General features: G+C 39.6%; 1 protein-coding gene and 7 non-coding genes across 8 annotated transcripts in view; all 8 read left to right on the plus strand.

The window, feature by feature from the left end:
• Positions 1 to 13,705, plus strand: part of TAF1D (TATA-box binding protein associated factor, RNA polymerase I subunit D) — a 33,666-nt gene that overhangs the window by 16,731 nt on the left and 3,230 nt on the right. Inside the window, exons 9-15 of the mRNA XM_075061734.1 lie at positions 499 to 561; positions 968 to 1,053; positions 3,243 to 3,298; positions 4,265 to 4,351; positions 5,513 to 5,579; positions 6,715 to 6,793; positions 8,549 to 8,641. The gene's annotated coding sequence lies outside the window, so the exon portion shown is untranslated. The remainder of the gene's footprint in view (positions 1 to 498; positions 562 to 967; positions 1,054 to 3,242; positions 3,299 to 4,264; positions 4,352 to 5,512; positions 5,580 to 6,714; positions 6,794 to 8,548; positions 8,642 to 13,705) is intronic.
• Positions 674 to 813, plus strand: LOC116822630 (small nucleolar RNA SNORA8). The gene has a single exon (XR_004373210.1). It is a non-coding gene; the product is annotated as a small nucleolar RNA SNORA8 (small nucleolar RNA).
• LOC116822633 (small nucleolar RNA SNORA1) lies at positions 1,897 to 2,032 on the plus strand. Its single transcript, XR_004373213.1, has one exon. It is a non-coding gene; the product is annotated as a small nucleolar RNA SNORA1 (small nucleolar RNA).
• LOC116822622 (small nucleolar RNA Z40) lies at positions 3,840 to 3,912 on the plus strand. Its single transcript, XR_004373203.1, has one exon. It is a non-coding gene; the product is annotated as a small nucleolar RNA Z40 (small nucleolar RNA).
• Positions 5,309 to 5,439, plus strand: LOC116822624 (small nucleolar RNA SNORA18). Its single transcript, XR_004373205.1, has one exon. It is a non-coding gene; the product is annotated as a small nucleolar RNA SNORA18 (small nucleolar RNA).
• Positions 6,466 to 6,601, plus strand: LOC116822631 (small nucleolar RNA SNORA8). The gene has a single exon (XR_004373211.1). It is a non-coding gene; the product is annotated as a small nucleolar RNA SNORA8 (small nucleolar RNA).
• Positions 7,992 to 8,112, plus strand: LOC116822623 (small nucleolar RNA SNORA32). The gene has a single exon (XR_004373204.1). It is a non-coding gene; the product is annotated as a small nucleolar RNA SNORA32 (small nucleolar RNA).
• On the plus strand, positions 8,693 to 8,825 carry LOC116822632 (small nucleolar RNA SNORA25). The gene has a single exon (XR_004373212.1). It is a non-coding gene; the product is annotated as a small nucleolar RNA SNORA25 (small nucleolar RNA).

Here is a 13,705-nt window from a genome sequence, read left to right on the forward strand (position 1 = left end):
TATTCAGTGTTTGCACTTAGTCCCAGTTACTGACTTGTTTTAGACCCTCCTACTGTAAATTCTGAGAAGAAACATAGTTGGTCAACTACTATAAATGTCTACAGCCAGCCAACTTCTTGGATTGATAATTCCATAGTCATGCCTGTTGGCCTTTCTTTTGTCAGTCTGTTTCCTTTAGCAGCTGGACAGTGGAAACTTCTTTTCCTGCTAGAAAGGACATAGTATCCTCTACCATTTCAAGGGGAATTGAATAAAACATCAGTTCTGAGTAAGTTGGCCAGCCAATCTATTTCTAGGCACCCCTCAAATGCAGTTTTAAACAAGTGACTGTCATTTAACCTACCAGTCTGAGGGGAAAAAAGGGCTAAATATATAAACTTACATTAGGTGAGCCAATATTGAATATTGTGCTGATGTCAAAAATTCATGCTTGACTACTGTAAGCTGTGCTGAACACAACAATGGTAGCTTCTAGAAAACTTTTGTTTTCCATTATAGTTTCTGGAACTTCCAAAATACATTGAAATCAAGATGGAAATATGTAGCTAGTTGGTGAAAAGGGTAAGCTATGATGCATTCATATTAAATTACTGCATTTGAGTATACTAATTTTCTTTAGGGAAATTAAAATTTAAAATGTATGGCTTTTTGGTGAAAGTAGTTACTGAACTGTTGCACTGTGTTGGTATCTGCATCCAGCAGTATTTTTCTGATGGGGTGTTCAAAAAACAGTGCCACAGTAATCCAGCATCTGGCATCGTTGGTTTTCATGCTATTATGCTTGTTAAACCTGGTATATCTGTTGGAACATGTAGGTTTAATTAAATTGTAGGCTGTTTTATTTGCAAGCTGGTGAAATAATGTTACCATTGAAATATTGTGGAAGTGCCAATACAGTATTTTATAAATCACTTACATTTTTCTACTACTGTGAATTTTGCATCAGAATATCTTTGCTTTTTTTTAGAGCATTTCCTATGGCATTCTGACTGTAGAGGCAGACAGCCTGACTGCAGTCACTGTCAGGAAGATCATCTTCCTGCCGAGAAGGTGGTATGTACAGAGGAAACGTACATATTTGTAATCAGGAAGGAAACTAAGGAAAATAGCTAGTGTCAAGGTAGGGATAGGTCAGTTGAAGGTCATGCTCAAGCCTTAAACTGGACTTAAAGCTGCATTTTTTTTTTTGTTTAAAGCAGAAAGTGTCCTTGTTCAAAACAAGGGTTTATTTTTTTACTATAAAGTCTCTGAGAAGAGCTGGAAGCCCTCCCACAACTTTCATTTAAGTAGGTGTCATCCAATGACATTTTCCTACATCTTTCCATATGCTATGCATTTTTGCAAACTTGGGTGCCGGTTACACTGAAGCGCCCTGGTATCCAGTGCCCTAGAATCACTTCTTGCAGACCAGAGCCAATTTGAGCAAGCTGCAGTCTGAGGTTGACAACTAATTTTGAAGCTTTTAAAATGTCCCTTTTCCTCTATATAGATCATTCAACAAATTACATTACTTCCATTTTTGTCAAGGAACTTGCAGCTCATCTTAAATTTTTTTACTTTTGGCCTGCAGTAATTTGGCCCTGTCTACTTTGGGTAAATGTTGGGTTTTTTAGTTTTTTTTACTGAAATCTTTCCTTCAGCATCTGTCTAGACCCATTTGAACTAGCTCCTTCCTAGTGTACGGTATGACCAGCTCAAACAAATTCAAAGGTGGTAAACTTTCTGCAGGGTGCCAAGGTTCCCCATCTTGTGCAGACAGAGCCTTTTAAAGCTAAATCTAATAGGGAAGAAAGCCAGTAGTATACGGACTACTGATTTAGGTGAATAGTTTAGTTTTTTTGTAGTATGGTTGACTATCTAGTTTAAAAAGATGAATTTTTGATAGTTGGGTGAAACTGCCTCGTTACACACTAAGAATAGGCACAATTAACTGTATGTGTCTGAACTAAGCAACGTGGCTACAGAAGTAACAGGTTGTGCTTCCATCACTGTAAAATGAATTACAGTGGTGACAATGAGACCTGTAACAAACTTGTCTTAAAATGATTTTCTTTTTTTGTCCAGATGTGTAAATTCAAACATACATTCTGAAAAGTGGTCCACTCTATTGAGATTATCATAATAGTCACCTGCTTCAGTTTATTCTGACACTTCTTTTGTTTTTGGTGTGCTAGGCCAGCGGTTCTCAACCAGGAGGCCATGACCCCCAGTTTCAGCAGGCTGTGGGCCCTGCAGCTGAAGCACAAACCCTTGTACCCCTCTTTGGTTCAAACTGGGAGTGAAGTTGTCGTGTGTCCTGGAGGGTTTTATAGCATGTTGAGGAGGGCCTTAAAGAGAGGTTGACAACCCCTGCTGTGGGCAGCAAAACAAAATCTGATTTAGATGTGGTTTAACCATATACGTTCTATAAGAAATCCAGTTAGATGCAGGTTAGGGATGTAAAACCCAGTTAACTATTCAACTCAGCCCAGAGTGTCAGCTGTGGTCCCCCTGACCCTTAGTTCCCTGATTAAACATTTAACTGGGTGACCAATAGCATTTCAGTTGGTTACATGGTTATTGTGTCTAAACATTTACATCTCTAGTGCAGGTTAATATCTAGATACATATGTTGCAGCATGTATTTTGTCAAAGAAATTGAAGATGGGATTACAAGACCACTTGTCTCTTAATATCACTTTCTTGGAAATTGGGCTTTTCATACTTGGGGCCATTTATCTATATATGTGGAGTCCTGTTGGAGGATTTAAAGAGGCTTGTTAGTAAGGTTTGGTTCTCTAGTGAATAGGGGAGAGGGGGGGTCCCATACCTTCAAAAGACTTGATATCAATGTATTTTGTAGTGTTAACGGTAGCTGGTCTTCCCCCAGGATACCAAGGGGACAGAGTGGGTGAGGTAATATCTTTATGGGACCAACTTGGCTGGTGAAAGAGACAAGATTTTGAGCTTAGACAAGACCTGAACAAGAGAGCTTTGTAAGTTGAAAGGCTTGTCTTTTCCAGCAGGAGTTGGTCCAATAAAAGATTACCTCACCCATGTTGTCTCTAATTACTTAATGTCAGCATTTGAACTGTAGTTTGGAAGTAATGAAAATGGATAATTGTGAACCACATCCTGTCTAATGCAAATTGAGTAATAAAACTACTTGTATAACCATTTGAGGGAAAAGGTAAATTTAAACTGTAGAGGCCACTTAACTGGCATCAAGTATAACAAACTGAATTCTCTCCCTTTGTTTTTAGGGAGTCCAAATAACTGTGGAACACTGTCACCAATCACATTTTCTTCTATTATCTTGGTAAGAAATTCTGGTGTGACTCCTTGAATGAAATTTGTGGTATAAGTGTCAGAGGGTAGCCGTGTTAGTCTGGATCTGTAAAAAGCCCATGCGTCTGACAAAGTGGGTATTCACCACGAAAGCTTATGCTCCAGTACATCTTAGTCTATAAGGTGCCGCAGGACTTTGTCATGGTATCCTAAAAGTGCTATAAACTACCTGGTTGAAGGGCATTACATGCCTCTAACTCAAAATTGGTTTGCATGCTATAGGATTGGATTATGCCAGGGTGTGCAGCATCAGAGTAGAATCTGTGCTGTTTGTTGGAAAGCAAAAGGCTTCATAATGAGGATTATGCACAGACTTGTATTCCTCTAGTTTGCTGTTTTGAAGAGCCAAATAAAACTTAGTCCTATTAAACTTGCCATCAGATTTTTTTGGTAGAAGAATTAGAGCTTTATTTTCATTTAACTGGCATCAGTTTTTATACTGAAAGAAATACATGGAGATGTTTCATAAATGGTAATTTATTCTGCTCCAGAATATAGAGGATGTTGTGAGGAAATGTTATGATGATTGGCAAAATGTTCAACTGCTCTGAAGAGAGTGAATGATGACAGCCTTTCTGAACATTTTGGTTATGTGGCTCTTGTCTGTTGTGCTCCAGTTCAGGTACACACTTGCCATTTAATGGTTTAAGCTTACCTTGGTATCAGACTAAATGGAAAATGTTAGAATCAGGACTACCATGTTTGTCTATTGCCACTGCTCTGTGTATATAGCAAGTGGGTATTTGTTTTGTTTTTAAAACTTTATCCTCTGGGGTCTAGTTTTTTAGCTCTCCAAAAGTAGGATTGTGGCCAGTAGTTACATGGGTGATTTTTTCCGGAGAGAACACAGGTGCTTCAGGAAATGTATGGTGGTACAACCCCCTTGTTAAAAATTGCTACTTATGTGTTTGTGTGGCTGTAAACTGACCTCTTTCAGGTGGAGTACATGTTTAGAAAGCAAGGCAAATCAAGTGATTACAAAGAAGCTTTGTCAACCAGAAATGAGGAGATGCCTGTTCACAAGGTAGGAAATTCTACCCCTTGCCCTTCAATTAAAAATTCAGTGTCCAGTGGCTTTTGGTTTTAAGTAAAAACTTATCTTCTATCCAACTTTTCAATTTGAGAAGCATTTCAGTCTTAGTAAATTTAATTGTAAATATAGAATGAACACTTAGCACTGATAAAACTATCTCTTAATTTCACTGGCCTCTCCAACGGACATGCATACAAAAATATCCAGCTAAATATTAACATACGGAACTACACTTCCCCCAAAATCTTAATTGCTATTGTTACAAATAACACTTGAGATGGCTAACTGAAGAAATAGCAGGGAATTTTTTTGCCTTTTTCAGTCACTTTGGGGAATTGAGTAGTTTGTGTAGTCTGTTTCCCTGTCCAGATTAATAATCTGGCTAAAACTAAATCTGACCATTACCATCAAGCAGTCTCCCGTTCCAGATTATAACCTGTTCAGTATTAACCTATCTAAATTAACCTGTCTGGATGGGACATAGAGCAGATGGCAGCTGTTAAATATTTGGGCAGCATCATAGATTGTACTGAAGGATCTCAAAAGCTGTGGACATGTGTATAGCAAAGCTAGTGCTGCTGCAGAATATTTGGGCCCTTCAGCAGCCTGTGGGGTTGCTGTGATATCCAGTTATCTACAAAGCTTCTGATTTATAGAGCTAGAGTTATATCAACTCTGGCTGTGGAATGGATTGAGGAAAGTTGAAGAACACCAGACTGACCCTGTTGATTCTTGTAGTCTTTGTCCAATGAAGACTTTATCTCAAATGGCAGGACAAGATCAGAAATCCATTATAAATAATGGGGAAAACGGGCCTTTACCTCTTAAGTAGGTGTTCCTGTTGAAGTTATTGCTTTGTCGGCATCAACCAGCCTAAACTTGTCTTATATTGGTAATTGCAGAAGCTGTAAGAGCTTACCCCTGTGTTTCATATTACAGTACCACATAACTGAGGTCTATCCCGATGGAGCCTCTCCTGTAGGTTCATGTCGTTGGAAATACCTCATAGAGCAAACTTGTGGTTTCGCTTTACCCATTGAACTATTTGTAGCTCTGTGGGATAAAACTGCAAGACAGATTTTAATTGCAGTATGTGTGTAACTATTTTAACTCTCTGTGTGAACACTGAGCAATATATTTTCTGTCCTGTAGGCACTAGCTTAGTTAACACTCAACATGGATTGAAAATCTTGTCACAAGGAAATGGGCAAGTTGCTGGGTAAGATTCAGTGAGTGACTTACACTGTGCATTGACTGTCTCATTGTAATTAACTTGTTGAATCACATAGTTTAAAGCTGAAGGGTGGCAAACTAAAACTACATCTCCTGTTCTGTTCTGTTTCTGCAGCTTCAGAAATTGTGAAATCAATCCTTCACCCAGCCTTTGCTGGAGAAACTGTTTCTAACCTTCATAGTTGTCAAGACCAGTGTATAAACATACATTAAGTCAGACCATTTGAAACAATAGCCTTGAGGTGTGGATCTCACTTATTTTGCTGGGCTGCTAATGCTGAAATCCAAATGAAAGTAAAGCAACATAAATGGATTTAGTAAACTTTAGCAGAATTTGTGTATCCCAAACTGAACTCTCCATGGCCATGTGCCTAGTCACCTGGCCCTTCTCCAGTTGCCAAATGCCCATCTTCTGAAGTGCTGTAAGCACTTGGAACAAAAATGTACAACACATTGAAAACAGGGTGGAGGCAGCATAAAATCAGTGTCGAATAACAGATGTATTTTCATTAAATTAAAAAATGAAATTGCTGCTGAAATTCCAATTAGCTGTGCTGGAGTGTTGAAGAATCCAGAGATCTTGCCACAGAATCACTGCAGATTAGTGTCTTGACTAAAACTAGCTAAATGTTCTGTTAAAAAATGCATTAGCTGGAGTACAAACCTCTATTATAATCCTAGAAACTGAGTTACTAGCTTCATTTAATAAGGAATCCTCTTACACTTCTGGTTACTTCACAGCTTGCAAAATGGAATTTTGCTCTGAGTTTACTACTGTTATTGAATTAGAAGTTAATCTAATTACAGAAATGTAATTTTAAAATGGGCTGATACTTTGGGATGGTGGAAGCTGTTAAACACTATTTTAACTGTGCACTGCAAGGTATCTGCATCCAACAGCATTCTTCTGATGGGATGCTCAAAAACCAGTGCTACAGTAATTCAGCATTTGGCATCGTTGGTTTTCATGCTGCTGTGCCTGTTAAACCTGGTATTTCTGACACAAACTTGAATCTTTATAGATTTAAAAGCAGATATGTTCACTTATCCATATAGTATGTCTGCCATTGACCAGGTGTAGAAGACTATTAGTGTTGCACTCACTGCTTTATTCTTTTTAGGGGGACTTCACTACACTACTAGACAGATCAGATTTCATTATGATGAAAATTGTTTGGAACAGTATCATGACACCAACTTGTAAGTATATTACCTGTCAAACAGCTGAAACATTTATTCATCTTTCAATTTGGAAGGTGTATGTGACATTGCACTACATAATGTTTTATGGAAACATAATGTAAATATAATGTAACTGGAATATGCTTTATGCAAAATCTCTTGTAAAGTATATTACAAAGCTTATCTACTGAGTGTGTTCATCCTATTTGTATGTATCATTCTTGTATCTAAAACTAGAAATATGAAGCATAACTCTGAGGTCCTATTGTAATTACGCAAAGCATGGGCCATTAATAGTGGATTAGAATCTTGAGGGCTCCCATTGACCAGGACAATTGGCTGTAAATGGTTGGTTTACCTGCAAGCCTTCCTGTGTACTTATTGGCAGAATGTCTTACAGTGACATGATCATGTCACCTGAACTGGAACCCATCTTAAATCTGGTACTTTTCCATTTAGCTTTATATAGAGTAAAATGGATCTATTTGGGATTTGGATCCCATTGGGAGTGGGTGCTGGAGACAGGAATACTTGCTGTTTTCAGTTAAGTCAGCAGCTTTGGGGGCGTGGTTCAGAACCTGGGTCTGTGTTGGAGCAGATCAGTGTATCTGGCTCAAATCAGGTTTCTGGAGCCCCAAGTGGGCAGGGAAAATGGGCTTGGGGTAATCTCAGCACATCAGGTGACAGTCCCAAGGGGGTCTGTGTGACTGAACCTGTCACAATATATAATTGCAGTGTGAAATAACTCAAAATACAATTAAGATTTTGAGAACATCTGATATGCTGAAACTGCAGCAGACAGTGCTAGAATAAAGTAGAAACACTGCTGAAGTGTGGACTAAGGCAATCCTCATTTCTAATTGTGATAACACTTGGCTTGGGCAAAATCACTTAATTTTGAATTGTGACTCATATCTGAAATTAGGATAATTCTTACATATGTACTTGGCATTACATGTGTACCTTGTGTGGGTGCTGATTTAGTGTCGCAAACAGTTTTGAAGGTAAAAAGTAACCTGAAGTTCCAGGCTGTGTGAAGCTAGAACTGAGTCTACTATGAGGTGTAAGCAGTTGTAATGCTTTGGGATCTGTTAAGGACAACTGTTTTGGTACACAGCTTGGCTCAGCTTAATTTTTAGAGCTTTAAGTTGCCATCTGCATCATCATATAACAACTCTGGCCTTTTCCTCTAAAGGTTAATTAAAACCCCAATCAGTGGTCATTACCAAGGATACTAGGAAATACCATTTCTGGTGTGCTGTGGACATGACCATAAAGTAACTCCATCAGATTTTGGCATTGCTACTTTAGTAGCACTAAATCTGTTGGAAACAAGTAATGTAAGGGATCAAAGAGCACTTTTTCATGTCACCATGTCTATTTTTACTTAAATCATCACTGAAAACCTTTAACATAAATTTGTTCTGTTCATTATAGCCAGATTTCAGCTAAAGCAGTCTAAACTTAAACAGTAGTTATAGACGAATTAGCACTTGGACTGTACATTATTTATTGGGCTTAGAGGCAAAAATACCTGACTTTATTAGAAATATTCCATCAAGATCTGTTTTGGATTTTGTTTGAAGCTCCTCAGATAGTTGACGGAAGAGCAGTTATCAGAGGACTCTTGCATTTAAATGTAACTAAAGAAAACTGACATTAGCTAAACTGCCTCTGAATAGAGTGCTTTTCCTGGTTTATCTTCAGGCAACTCTCACCTTGGTTAGTATCAAGCAATACATTATCAAATCTGACTCTGCTTTAACCCCTTAGTGTCTATTGCTGACAAATCACTGACCGGAAATTTCAAATGAAGACTAGAAACGAACATGGATATGGAAAAGACTTTCTAGTTGCATTGCAAAGGTAAGGATGCCTGCTAGCAATTCTGATAAGCAACAGCAGCCACTATACGAAAGGTCATTTCAAAGAGGGTTTGCATGGCTGTGAAACCAGCAGCTCTTAACGCGATGACCTAACATTGAAATCCTCTGCAGGATGCCATGAGCACTTAGTGTGCTATGTGGCCTATTTCTGAGGAGATAGACATAGTGCAGCTAGGCTGTTCTTCAGATGTAAGAAGGGATGTGCCACTAAGAACACTCCAAATTACAGATCCAGTGTCACTGTGCCAGTTTATGGGAAAACTTACGCTGGCTTCAGAATTTAGGTTACATTTTAGTTCTTCAACCAAACTTCTTACCTCAGAACTGGAAGAAATGGTTTAAACAAATATTTAATGTATGATGGAAAGTGGCTTGATGAGTCCCATACTTTGTGTGTGTGTCACTTCAGTCAGTTGGTCTGGCCCTAGGTATTAGCATTTAAAACAGAAATAATTGTAAATGTATTTTCTAAGCTCTTTTGTCTTTGGTGGGAGATTTCCTCTTGCTAGTTGAGGACCAACTCTGGACCCAAAAAAGGTGCAATGTATGGTACCAAAAAACCTTGGAAGTTTACTTGTATTACCTTACTTTGACATACTTCACTTCCAACAGCAATCTGTCCATAAATGGCTGATCTATCAACCAAAAGCCAGCTTTAGGTGACAACTATGCTTAATGAAGCAAAAGCAGATTTGCAGATAAGGGCAAAGTTTGAACCAAACCAGGAAATGTTCATTTTTAATCCACTAGTCACTGATTGTGGGAACCTCAGATGTGTAGTGCTCTAGAGGTAGCTTCCATAGGCTAGGGAAGGGCTAGAGCACACCATCTTGTAACTTGACTAATCCTACCTCCAACATAGGAGCTGTAGTGACTTTTTGTTCTCGTTGAGGGAGCTGTATCCAGGATGCAGATGAGCCATCCTTTCTTCAACAAGGGAAAAGATAAGGGGGTGAGGTCGAGAGGAAAACTCCAGAACCATGTCCTCAAATATAATAAGGAAAGGTCAGCTATGTAAAGCTGTGATAGCAGAATTAACCTTGTTAAATAGCTGCCACTCGAGCTCATAATATCCCTTTATTCATTCTCGCACCACTACCTGTGAGTTGGTCAACTTCTAAATCTGGGCTAGTCAACAGGCAGATCACAAACCAAATCCAGACTGCCAGATGCTTTTGAATGGACCCCAGAATCTTTTTATTTACTTACTAGGGCTGTCGACTTAATCGCAGTTAACTTGCACAATTAAATTAATTGTGATTAGTTTTAATTGCACTGTTCATAAATTTCAATTAGTAGTCTAAATATTTTGGATGTTTTTCTACATTTATAATTGAAATCAGTGTTACCAGAAAGTGAGAACAGGCAGTTGCATGGCATTTTTGTAGCTGGCACTGCAAGGTATTCACATGCCAGATATGCTAAAGGTTCATATGCCCCTTCAGCCACCATTCCAGAGGACATGCTTCCAGGCTGACAATCATTTTAAAAATTAATTAAATTTGACTAAACAGCTTTGGGGAGAATTTTGTCCCCTGTTCTGTTTTACTCACATTTTGCCATATATTTCATATTATAGCAGTCTCGGATGATGACCCAGTTGCTCATTTTAAGAACACTTTCACTGCAGATTTGACAAAATGCAAAGAAGGTACCAATGAGATTTCTCAAGATAACTACAGTACTCCACCCACGGTTTAAAAATCTGACGTGCTTTCCAAAATCTGAGAGGGACGAGGTGTGGAGCATGCTTGCAAAAGTCTTAAAAGAGCAACATTCCGATGCAGAAACTACAGAACCCGAACCATCAAAAAAAAACAACCTTGTGCTAGTGGCATCTGACTCAGATAATGAAAATGAACATGCATTGGTTTGCACTGCTTTGGACTGTTACTGAACAGAACCCATAAACATAGACGCATGTCCCTTTGAATGGTGGTTGAAGCATGAAGGGACATAGAAATCTTAAAGTGCATCTGGTACACAAATATCTTGTGATGCCGGCTACAACAGTGCCATGAGAACCTGTTGCTTTCAGGTGACATTGTAAACAAGCAGGCAGCATTATCGCCAGATGTAAACAAACTTGTTTGAGCAATTGGCTGAACAAGAAGTAGGACTGAGTGGACTTGTGGTCTGTAAAATTTTACTTTTTTATTTTTGAATGCAGTTTTGTACATAATTTTACATTTAAGTTTAACCATGATAGAGATTGCACTAAGTACTTGTATGAGATTAATTGAAAAATGCTATTTTTACAGTGCAAATACTTATAATCAAAAATAAAGTGAACACTGTGCACTTTGTATTCTGTAACTGTAATTGAAAACAATATATTTGAAAATGTAGAAAAGATCCAAAACTATTTAAATGGTATTCTATTGTTCAACAGTGCATTAATCAAATTTTGTTAGTTGCTTGACAACCATATTACTTATTATCCCTACTGGTTTATTTTTTTCTGGAGTGTGGGCCTTGACTATTCCTTGAACAAGAAATTTTGACCTTGACAAAAAGACACTACCCTTGTTTACAGCACAGTGCATGTGTTAGAATGAATTTATACCAACACCCACTTGTACTGGTAGATTATGTATATATTGCGCAGTTGTATGTTGAAAACCTGCGTTTCATTCAGGCACTCATACATAAACCTTTGATAAAATGGCAGCCTGGTGCTTTACTTGCTTACTGTCATACGGGCTGGTGCTGCAGTCACTGCAACCATGGATGCACCACTTAAAGTAGGGTCATAGCAGTTTTTCCCACTGGTTTGGCATCAGTTAGATCTAAGATGTCTTAGGCCAGGTCTACACTGCGACTTTAAATCGGTTTAATGGCCGATATACCGATTTAACGCTGTATCCATTCACATGTCGTCATTAATATCAAGTTAAACGGCTCCTTAAATCGATTTCGGAACTCCTCCCAAACGAGAGGAGTAGCGCTAAATTCGATAGTGATAACTCGGATTAGGGTTCATGTGGACGGAAATCGACGTTATTGGCCTCCGGGCGGCATCCCAGAGTGCAGCACTGACCGCTCTGGACAGCAATCTGAACTCGGATGCAGCGGGCAGGTAAACAGGAAAAGCCCCGCGAACTTTTGAATTACATTTCCTGCTTGCCCAGCGTGGAGCTCTGATCAGCACGGCTGGCGATGCAGTTTGAAATCGAAAAAGAGCTCCAGCATAGACCGTACGGGAGATACTAGGTCTGATCGCTGTATGGGGAGACAAATCTGTTGTATCCAGCTCCGTTACAGAACACGAAATGCCAAAGCGTTTGAATAAAAAACTCCAGGATACACAGCGCTGTGTGACAAGCGTAACGGGAAGCCAGAGACTCAAATGGACGCTCATGGAGGGAGGGAGGGGGTACTGAGGACTCCAGCTATCCCACAGTCCACAGCAGTCTCTGAAAATTATTTGCATTCTTGGCTGAGCTCCCAATGTCTGTAGGTTCAAACACAGTGTCTGGCGTGGTTCAGGGAACAGCTCCTCAGTTTATTTCCCCCCACCACCACGTGAAAAAAAAAGGGAAAGATTGCTGTGCTATGGCGTTTGCTCAATGCACTCCGCGAAAAAGGCGCCAAAGGGTTGTCTGCTGCCTTCACAAAGGGAGGGGTGAGGCTGTACCCAGCACCACCCGGGGCAGTGTTTTCTGCCCCATCAGGCACTGTGCTCTCAACACGGAAGTGGGAACTATGGGATAGCTGAGGAACAGCTACCCACAGTGCACCGCTCCTGAAATCGATGGTAGCTTTGGACCATGGACGCAAACAATCGATTTCGGGATCCCACTGTGGACGCGCTAAACCGATTTTATTAGATCTGTTTTGTAATATCGGTTTAAGCTAATTCAAAATAATCGTGCAGTGTAAACGTACCCTTAGGGTCAGTGCACCCACTTAAATTCCCATGCAATGTTCTTGCTAAGAATATCAGGGTAGCTGTTAGTCTGTATACACAAACTAATCCAGTGGCACCTAAAGACTAACAGATTTATTTGGGCATAAGTTTTAATGGGTAAAAAAATCATTTCAGCTGCATGGAGCAAAAGTTACAGATGCAGGCATTATATAATGACACATGAAGAGAAGGGAGTTACCTTAAGTGGAGAACCAGTGACAGGGCCAATTCAATCCAAGTTAGTGCCTCATGAGCTTCTCACCCGTCATGTTGAAACTGCTTAATAAATGCCTTCAGGGTTCTGGAGTGGTAGTTAGTCTATATCAGCAAAAACAATGGAGTCCTTGTGGCACCTTCCTTTCCAACCTTAATAAATGCAGTTTATGGGTGCACTTCTTACTTTGTGGCACTTCACTGATGTATTGGTTTTTATTTTAATCATCAGTGGGGAGACAGTACCAATTAGTAGCTGAATTTTTGAAGAATACCACTAGGGAGGCCCTTGTTAAACACAAGGACTTCATAAAAATTACTTTGGAATTGTAACTTATGCAATGTCCATAACAATGTATTATGTGCCTACCATTTGCTGATGCATTCCAGTAATTTCTGGCTGAAAGCTGATGTCCTAACCAGTACCTCATTACAACATTGGCATAAACAAAGGTGGTACTCAGCACCACTGGACTGTTTCTTTGCCAGTGCAGTACTTAGTATCTGTAACTCTTAAACAATCTGAGGCTATGTCTACACTACCTGTCGTATCGGCGGGTTACAATCGATTGCTCGGGGATCGATACATCGCGTCTCATCTAGATGCAATATCTATCCCCGAGCACGCTTATATCGATTCCGGAACTCCACCAACCCCAACGGAGTTGCGGAATCGACAGGGGGAACTACGGACATCGATCCTGTGCGGTGAGGACGGGTGAGTAATCCAATCTTAGATATTCGACTTCAGCTATGTTCATGTAGCTGAAGTTGCATATCTTAAGATCGATTTTTTTTTTCCCCCGTAGTCTAGACCAGTCCTGAGCGTTAACGGATAACACAGTACTGTCAGTCAAGGGCCAGTTTAACTTTGTAGGGACTGTATGTTCACATGCCTGTGAGTCTCATTTTAAATTGGAT

The sequence above is a fragment of the Chelonoidis abingdonii genome, chromosome 1 (assembly GCF_003597395.2).
Source record: "Chelonoidis abingdonii isolate Lonesome George chromosome 1, CheloAbing_2.0, whole genome shotgun sequence".
Lineage (NCBI taxonomy): Eukaryota > Metazoa > Chordata > Testudines > Testudinidae > Chelonoidis > Chelonoidis abingdonii.